Source organism: Lycium ferocissimum, chromosome 8 (genome assembly GCF_029784015.1).
Source record: "Lycium ferocissimum isolate CSIRO_LF1 chromosome 8, AGI_CSIRO_Lferr_CH_V1, whole genome shotgun sequence".
Taxonomy (NCBI): Eukaryota; Viridiplantae; Streptophyta; class Magnoliopsida; order Solanales; family Solanaceae; genus Lycium; species Lycium ferocissimum.
The window spans coordinates 29,987,187-29,997,421 of record NC_081349.1 but is presented as its reverse complement, the minus strand read 5'-3'; the positions used below and the strand labels follow the sequence as shown (position 1 = coordinate 29,997,421).

Below are 10,235 nucleotides of genomic sequence, written 5' to 3'. Positions count from 1 at the left end.
ATTTTATTAATTGGTTCATTTGCTTTTGTTTCTTTATTTTTTTACAACTCAAACAGCTAAGAGTAGGGGCGGAGCTAGAATCTTATGTATGTATCAGACCGAAATGACACACCATGTAGAAGCTTTTGAAATTCAAAGGGGATAAAGCAAAGGGACCCTGTATCCTTGCTCCTTTTTCTTGTTGGACGGGATCTGAGATTGGCCATGAAAGAAGAGGAGATATGGTCATATTCCATATATTGTTCACTAATGATACTACCAAATTTTAGACAACTTTAATACATATTGAATAAAAGTTTGGCTTAAAACTATGTCAGGATTATGTGCAAGTATACACAACTTAGACTTTGAGAGGTGCAGCACATCCATACATGGCGGAATGTGTTGGTTTAGGTGGTTACGACTGAAAACATATTTGAAACTAAATGGTTGGAAGAGATACTTAGCACAGATATTGCTTTACTCTGCACGTTAAGGCTTAGATAGATGAGAAGAGATTGCCTAGTTTTTAAAAATCGATTTCAACCTTGATCTCTCATAGTTTTCCTCCCACTTCGTAAATTTCATCACTCCTTTATTTATATGTTGTAATTTCTATCAGCAGGGTTACTGTGCTGTTGCTTTTGCTTAAACTAGGTGGCTATTTTCGTAGTGCTATACACTGTTTACTAATCATGTGAAAATTTTGTCAGATGTAACCTCAACTTGTTCTGTACTAGTGAATTTCAGGTAATGGAAGCTAATGTTAAACACTAATTCGTACTTGTTGACTGCATGGACTGAAAGAATGATGTCTTGACATTTCTGTTTTTGAAGTTTATTCTGATACATTACTATTCTTTCTTGTTTGTCGAAGTTGAAAAACGATCTGTTTTGCTTTCTCCATGTTATCTGCCATATTTAGTATCAGACTTCTAGTTCTACTTAGGTTACCAGATTTACAATCATCTGCTATAAACCTGAATCCTTACTAGCCATGCATCCAATTTTCATCCTTGTGCCAGCTGGGTTTTGGTAAGCTGTGAAATATCTGGTACTGAAAACCTACATTAACTTCGAGGGTTAGGTATAAGCCCTTTTCGTCTAATTAGATACAGTATACTAATGTCTCCAGAATGTGTAGAGAACCCGATATTGTTAGAGTATTCGAATGAAACAGGTCCAAATGGAGCGAAATAGATATTGATGATTTATGAAACTAATTCCGACTAACCTGTACAGAGACTGTTAAGAGGAAACATGTGCACTCGAAACACAAAGAATGTTAAGAGGAAACATGTGCACTCGAAACATAAAAATGGTATATTAGATTATTATGAAATAAGCAGAGGCTCTCTTGTGTAGGAATCTATGTATTATTTATGAGATATAATATGAAATAGTACTACATGTATTAATTATACATGAATTAAAATGAGAAAATGTACGTAGCTAATTACTGCTGAGCGTCACTTGTTTTCCGCAACGTGGTGCCACCTTATTAAGCATTTTCCTTGTTTCAATTAGAATTAGGAAGCATCTGGTAGATGTTATGGTACAATGGAACAAATACATTCATTTACTAGGAATAATCAAAGTCCTAGTAAATATTAACAAAAGCAAACGCTTCACATAGTAAACAATCATAAATGGATTATATGTTTATTTCTATAGGTCACAAACACATGTTCCAAACACCAAAATGATACAGGTTACAAACACATATTCCAAACAGCAGAATCACATCTTCCTCAACGACTAGCATCGTCTGCAACCCTTTTCATCCTTCTGCAATCTTGAAACTGAATGTTCAATAAGAAAGGAAGAAAATTGCATAAAGATGAATTAAAGTTTGATTTGGTTCATTTTTGTTCCATGAACTAAATCAATAATTGTACCTGATGTTGAATCCATGAGATAAGAACTCATTGCCAAGGGTCCACCACTGTCGCTATTTCAGATTTTACACATGCAAATGCATACTACAATTAAGGATAAAGCACATCAAATGTAGGCAGCACATCAAATGTAGGCATAGAACATACGAGAATATATAATGCAGACATTAACTTTTTTGATAGGTCAAGTAAAACTAGTACATAGTACATTCTTATAACTCTTCAAAGCAGAACTCCTCAAATAAGAATCAGTTGCAGAACATATGTTTCTCAACGATATGTACTCATAGTTAGGCTACTGAGCTCATTTAAAAGTAAAAACAAAGAGAAAGAGACAATAAACTCAAAGCATTTCCACAGATTGTTGGCCAGGAGATGCAACTCAAAATGCAAGTCCTTTGAAAAATATAGATCAATTCTTAACTTCAAGGTCATGTAAACACAGTTATCTTGGGACAAATACGACGAAGTCCCATGAAATAATCACCAAATGTTAACACGTCGCAGACTATTAATTGCCAACCAGACCATATGGAGTGGTCAGTTGTAAATTACAAAGCCACTGCACTTCTTCCATAAAAAGGAAGAAATAATAATGCAGATGTAAATTTTGCTTTCCTTCACTAGATACTGGTAAGTTGAAGTTCGAAAGCATAATTGTTTTCTATAAGGTTGTGCGAAAGCCAGTCATTAGCCGCAGTTAGTCAAGTTTAAGTCCAGTTTATTACTATCTTTTTCTTGGTTTAGTTATTGCCCAAATCCAGGTGTATAGTCCTAAAATCTGATGCAGTTATACAGGCACTGAAATGATTATCATACACAGTAGATGATCACACAATTAATAGAAAAAGGACTTATCCGATGTAGCGCATTCTTTCCCAAACATCCAAAGACCGTTCTGTTTTCAACCTTCAATTACTATATACCATTACATACACCACCCAAACTATAGCCAAGTCAAAATAAGGTCTGCTTATTTTCAATGCAAAAAGCTAACAAGGATGAAAAGGTCCGCAGACAAAAATGTTATTGCGCCAATATGGTAAGCACCGGCATGAGTCAACCAAGCACCAAAAGAAGATGGAGATGTTGGATCAGTTAATGAACCTACTATGTCAAAAGGCTTAAATTAGCTGATCAATAAAAAGAAGTTTGAAACTTGAACATATATACCACAGCACGTAAGAACAGACGAGAAGATTAAAGAAAGAACTCAATCTACTTTCCCAAACCACCACAGATATGGAAGGTACCAAAGTTCCTTCTCATGTACATTAAATTAAAGTACTGCAAATTAAACGATGTTTTCTCAACGGAGATAAAAACGCTAGGTCATTTTCTTCATCTGCCAAAGCCTAGCGAACAGAGTTGCTTGCGATGGCATACACATAACTTTTACTAAGCAAAGTCAACATTTAACGAAATGAACAAATGATTAGATACCTGATACGACACCACACTTGAATACTTATTTTAGGAAGAAATATAAGTGAGCATGTGCAGGTCACATAATTTTGAAACAGGTCAGCAACTCAGATGAACAAGTCAGAAGAAAAGAAAAAGTCTTAAGTAACTGGAGTTTTTGGGTCTTGCACAAATTAAGGGTACTTTTTCTACATCATTTCCACTTCCAGCACCACTTTGTTATTAATTCCTAAGTTATAGGAGTCAGTTAGGATTTCATTAGTTTAAATACTTAGTTTGTTCTACACTTTGGATTATCAAAAAAACATTCTATCTCAATACAGACAACCTGTTTAAGATTCTTGCGCTCAAATTTGTATTTAAAAATTCCTTTTACATTCAGTTCTCTCTGTACACTCTAACATTTGGCATCAGAGCCCATACAATCCAAAAATGGTTTCTACCCGTTCCACTGCCTCTACCAACCCTCCTCCACCACCTCCCCTTCCACCAACAACTCATTCGCCCACCCAACCATTCTGTGCATCCAATGAAGCCATGCTCGAGCAACTATCCCTTACCCCTCAAATGGCTGCCATGGATGCCGCTATGAAAAGCTCAGTCCAAGGGAAGGTTACAGAGCCCCACAAAGGTAAGGTCGACAACATCGATGCCGATGACAACTTACTGTGGTGGCTGAAAAACCCCTCTCGCCAGCCTCACACCAAGATGGAATTTCCGCTTTGATGGAGGAGATCCTCGTGGTTGGATCCTCAAGGCCGAAAAATACTTTCGATATTACCAGACACCCGATGAACTGAAAGTTGACATTACTGCCATGTATTCGGAAGGTGATGCACTTGACCTCTTTGCTCGGATCAATAGCGAATGAATCCTCTCGTATTGGAACGAACTTGTCAAGGCGTTGCAGGAAAATGATGGGCCAGAGGAATTCCAAAATGCTGACAAGCACCTTTGCGCGTCAAATACTGGGCAGGTCCTCTTGAAGCAGATGTTGCGCTTGCTGAAATCTCATTTCATGCAATCCTAGGAAGGTCCTCTTGCGCGACAATGAAGTTGCAAGGAACTCTCAATCGGCAACAATTACTCATCCTAGTTGATAGTGGATCTACCCACAGTTTCGTGCCTGATCAACTTGTGGAGGAACCGCAACTGCCATTGTACCAGAATTTAGAGTTCAAATCGACAACAGGCAGGTGATCAAGTGCAATAAACTCTGTCCTAATCTCGCGGTTCAGTGGCCGAGTGCACCATCACTCATTATTACTACCTTTTTTCATTGGTGGTGCAGATTTAGTGCTGGGAATCAAGTGGTTAGCTTCTTTGAATACAGTTTAAGTCAATTAGAACGAGTTCATGATTTTTTAACCTGAACGGAAAGCAGTATAAGCTCTAAGGGGTCCCACCAAAATCAGAGGAAGCAGCCTTCCATTATCTTTCTAAAGATTCTGATACACCGAGTAATCAGATCCCTACAGCAATTCAAAAATTGATTCTAAATTTTGGATCAATTTTTGAAGATCACGTCACCCTACCTCCTTATTGTAAACCACCAAACATTCGACCCTATCACCATCCATATTTCCAAAAGTTTGAAAGTGAAAAGCACGTTTCTAACTTGTTCAATTCAGGTTTTATCAGGCCAAGTACCAGTCCATTTACCAGCCATGTTCTTCTTGTCAGAAGAAAGATAAAACCTGGCGCATGTGCATTAATTACAGACTCCTCAACTAGATTACTGTGTCAGACAAATACCCCATACCCAACGTGGATGAGTTACATGGTGCATCAATGTTTTCCACAATTGATCTTTGCTCGGTTACCATCAATTCTGCGTACACCTTGTCGATATCCATAAACAGCTTTCGTTGTCATTATGAATTACTGCCATGCCCTTTGGCCTTACTCAAATCTTAAAGATGAATGTAACTTCACCTCTGTTTCTTTCCTTTCTCGCAGTTATTTTCCCTTCCCTAAAATTATGTTATTTGTTCAAGTAATTCATCCCTATTGCAATAAGCTACTTTAATTTAAAGAAACCGGATCTTAATTTCCATTGTGGCTAACTCTAAAATTGGGTTCTTTCAATTAGATTCTGAGAAATTAATATAATGTTATAACGAGACCGTACAGAAATGTTTATGAAATTAGTCACTGTTGTAATAATGAGTGGAGGGTAGAGAGAAGGTGGTCCATTCTATTAGATAAAGCTGAAGGAGTGAAAGATGATTAGTTGAGTCCAAAAATTGAAATGGTTCCTATGTTCGGAACAGCATGGAGGTGCTGATGGCAAGGATAATGGTGGACAGAAGAGAGAAGTAAAGGGTGAAAGCACGATTTGTGGTGGTATGGAGAGAGTATGAAGAAGAAGAAAGAATTATTTTTCTTCTAAAAGTTATGCCTTGAACGCGCCAAGTAGAGGTGCATTACAAACAAAATGCCATGTCAGCAATATATGTTTAATATACACAATTTGAATATAGTTCAAGTGTTCAATATGTCATACATTTAGTTAAGGTTTCTACGTGAAAAATCCGGGCAAGTTTAAGGGCTTGCATATATATTCAGCTTTTTCTTCATAATGACTTAGTACCTTACCGATTCTTTGACTAAATTGCTGGAAAGTTCTCCTTTGTTGTATGTAATACATTTAAATTTGCTTGGACCCGTGGGCATTACTAGTGCATAAATAAAGGTTAGTATTACTGACCAGATTACTTTTTTTTTTCCTTTCACAGACAAGTCTACTGTTTTACTTGTTTTTCTTCTCAGTGTCGTTTCTGCACACCACTGCTCTCAAGTAATATAACTTTGCATAACAGAACACCATATTAGATATTTGAAAACTTAAGTACTAAAAAAGATGACATGTTCACTTGTTTGGCGTAAAGAATCTGCAGTATCCTTAATATAAGCTTTTCGTTGATAGATATTCAGAGTATTCTGCCGTAATCTTAAAATCGTCTCAGTCACCGTTAATTGAAACTGCCAACATGACTTGATTAGGTGTCCAACACTAATAAATTAATTTAAACTAAAGCAAGATTAAGCAAATAGGTACAATCTTCCACCCATTTTTAAATAGTAAAACTTGACACCAGATTCCCTCTCTCCAACCCAACATCACCTAAACACTATGTTTAAGGTAGCCCAAAGTCTCCAGAAATAACATTTACCTTCTCAATAGTATAATATCTGGAAAACATGATCTTGCCCAGCTTTGATTTCATCCCAGAATCTACAATAATACAGAAATATAAAAATATCTAAAAGCCATCTAAATTGCCAAAAAATAGGGGATATTGCACTCACAAGTAACATTGGATTCTGGTCCCATGAGCTTATCATTGTTTTCTAGTCGGAGGCTTGCACGTTCAATAGTCTGCTTGTGTGAGACGGTAGATTCATCGGGTGAAGAAATAATCAGGTCACTAAGCTTACAGAAAGTCTATGAACCCCTCGTTCACATCTACAACAGCCTTCAAACATCATTTCCTATTCCGTGTAGGAAATGAATTTTGTCACTTGCTTCGTCATGGAGATTTATTTTGTCACTTGCTTCGTTATGGAGATGAGTTTCTTTGCGATGAGGATTGAAAAAGCTAAACGAAATAGGAAGTACTGTTTGAAGGCTGTTGAAGATCATGTTTGGAGGACATAAACTTTATATGTAAGCTTAGTGACCTGATTATTTGTTTACCTAATAAATCTACCGTCTCACACAAGCAAGTCCTTGATCGAGCAAGCCCCTGGTTAGAAAATTCTAATAAACTCATTGGACTAGAATCCAATGTTATTTGTGAGTGCAATATCCCCTTTTTTCTAGCAAATGAGATATCTTTTAGAAATTTTTATATTTTTGTATTGTGGCAGATTCTGGGATGAAATCAAAGTTGGACAAGATCATGTCTTCCAAATATTATACCACTGAGAAGGTAAAAACTACTTCTGGAGACTTTGGATTATCTCAAACATAGTAGTTTATGTGATGTTGGGCAAGAGGGAGGGAATCTTGTGTCCGGTTTAATATATAAAAATAGGCGGAAGATTGTACCTATTTAATTAATCTTGCTTTAGTGGAATAAACCTATTACTTTATTATTGTTGGACAACTACCCAAGTGTTGTTGACAGTTTCAATTAACAGTGACTATGATTGAAATGATCGACAACTTTAAGACTGCGGCGGAAGATTTTGAATATCCATCAACAAAAGCTTATATTGAGGATAATGTAGATTTTTTACGCCAAACAAGTGAACAGGTCATCTTTTATAGCACTACAGTTCCTTGAGTTTTCAAATATCTATTATACAGTTCTATTATGCATGGTTATATTACTTGAGAGCAGTGGTGTGCAAAAATGGCACCAAGAAAGAAAAAAAGTAAAACATTCAACCTGAATTTGAAAAAAAAAAAAAAATACCAATCAATAACACTAACCTTTATTTATTCACCAGTGTTGTCCTCTTGTTGGTGGAATGAATCAACATTATCGAAGACTGTTAATATGAATCTTGTTGGCAGCTTCTCAAAGATCGCTTATCCTTTCATCATGGTTAGTCATCCTTCATTAAAAGAATATGATAAAAACTGTTAATATGAATCTTCTAACCAATACAACTATAACTCACAAGACAAAAGGGGGGAAAAAAAAACCAAGCATGGAGAAAGTGAGAGATTAGCTAATCCATTATCACAAACTACCTGTACTAATGAATAGATATCCTAGATTTATGTTGGTCCTGCAAAGGTAGGATAATAAGAGAAAACAACTCATTATTTTTAACTCCTCGAGACATGAAGCATTTGAAAATGAGAGATTTTTGTTCTTCAAAGACGTGAAGTCAACAGAATAGACAGAACCCGAAGGTAATATAAATCAATATATTGCAAATAAACAAAAAGAACTTCTATTTCTTTTGTCACCATAAGTGTTGAGCCAGCTAAAGTCACTAATTAGCCATTTTTGTTCTATTCCTTCATAAATGAATTCAATGATTTAAATATTGACTTGTAACTTCCTTATGACAAACATTCCTAAAGTCATTTCTTGTTTTCCATAAGCTAAGCAAGCACGAGCTAGCAGCAAATTGAGCACAACTAAAACACTACTTAATTAACTCTATACAATGCTGACTTAGACAATCAAAAAAATCCTAAAGAATACTACCAACTCATGAAACTGAAAAGATTTATTCATTTAGCTGGAACACAAAGTTCAAAGAAAAAAAATCTTATTTCCCTTTTACTATTATTATTATCATTATTGTTGTTGTATTTACAAATTGCAGAATCAAACTGGACGCCAAGGTGATATCCAGCAATCAGAACAAGTACAAATTACGAAAAAATCAGGATAACCAAAGTAAAACCTTAAATAGCCAAGAACAAATTAAAACACAAGTTTCCAGTTGAGACATAATGAGTAGAGTCAGAGTGTTTCATTTATAAAGGAGCTAGAACTTAGAATTGTAATTCTAGAAATTAACTAATTAAAGCTAAAAGACTTATGTAGCATTATTTCCAATACTCTGAAAGTCATTTGGTAGAGTGTATAACAATAGAATTGAATAGGGTATATTAGGAATGCTGGGGTTAGTTATGCTGACATTATTTTACATCGACTGTTTGGTTTGTTGTATTAAATGATTAGGGTTTATCAAATAGAAATAGTATCGAATAGGGTGTATTAGAATAGCGCTGGTATTATTTATACATAGGTTTGCTACGTATAAGAATAATACTGAATAGGGTGTATAACTAATATAGGTCTTAGTTATACATAGATTGAAAAACACTACCAAACAAGAGATTTAATAATACCAAAGCTAATACATATATTATTTTCTCTAATACATCCTACCAAACAACCCCAATACTCAAAAGTAAACATATAGATGCACACAGAGAGAATAAAACCAAGAGGAGGTCATCTTTTACAAGAAATCTAATTTTTACAAGGAGAAGGAATTACCTAATAACACAATATACTAGAAAGTTTTAATCTTTAACTGCATATATTCTTATATACTATATATAGATATATATAGTCCCTGTTCTAGCTAAATGATCCTTTACTGGAAATACACACTCTATTAAAGTTAAAAATATGGCAGCCAAGTACCTTCAGTTACATTTCTTCCTTCATTTTGAATGAACATTAGAGGTAGTATGACTCTTATATACTAGCACAGATCTGCTTTTATTTACTCAATTACATTTTTATGCAACTTGAGAAAACGTGATAAAATACCACTCCCTATTATATTGAATGGAACTATGCTACTAATATTTACATTATATCTGCATATATGCACCAAAAAGCACAATATTTCAAAGGAAACCATCTTCTCACTTTTAAACAAGATTTAAATCACCAATCTAAGAGCCTGTTTGGATGCACTTATAACTTGGGGCTCATAAGCCAGAAGCCATAAGTTAGAAACCCCACAGCTTTTGACTTATTTTTATTATTTTAACTTAAAAATTAGCGGTTAAAAACACTTTTTTATTTTACTCAAAACATTGCAAAAATGCTTTAAAGCTATTTTGGCATAAAATCACCTAAACTAAGCCAATCCAAATCACCAATCTAATTAAATATAGCAAAAAGAGAGGGGAAAATGGTGAAAGAGATATACCTCAAAAGTGCCCAAATTACTTTGGGTGTAACTCAAATGAGTTAATGTTTATGTTGCTCTTGGAATTCAAGATTTGAGGTGGTAATAAATAGGGAGCAACGGAGAAGGATAGCCGTTGGATCGAGAAACCAATCCCACGGCTATCAATAAAGGCATGTGACTCTGAAGGTTATCATAAAAGTGGTGAGGCAGTTTCTGACTTGTAGATGGATGAAAGATTGAAGTTTCTCAAAAAAGGAAAGAGAGTAAATAATGGACTAAAATTCGTGCTCTATAATTTTTATCCTTCCA

The 10,235-nt window shown here is 35.2% G+C and overlaps 1 long non-coding RNA gene across 4 annotated transcripts; it reads right to left on the bottom strand.

Moving 5' to 3' along the window:
* Positions 1 to 780: 780 nt before the first annotated feature.
* On the bottom strand, positions 781 to 9,974 carry LOC132067930 (uncharacterized). Of its 4 annotated transcripts, XR_009417263.1 has the most exons (5): positions 9,945 to 9,974; positions 7,744 to 7,868; positions 1,878 to 1,961; positions 1,129 to 1,781; positions 781 to 1,044 (listed from the first exon to the last, which is right to left on the bottom strand). It is a non-coding gene; the product is annotated as an uncharacterized LOC132067930 (long non-coding RNA). The 4 variants fall into 4 exon arrangements; XR_009417261.1 differs by lacking the exons at positions 781 to 1,044; positions 9,945 to 9,974 and adding an exon at positions 9,659 to 9,682 and having other exon boundaries at positions 1,478 to 1,781; XR_009417260.1 differs by lacking the exons at positions 781 to 1,044; positions 9,945 to 9,974 and adding an exon at positions 9,428 to 9,451 and having other exon boundaries at positions 1,478 to 1,781.
* Between the last annotated feature and the right edge of the window lie 261 nt (positions 9,975 to 10,235).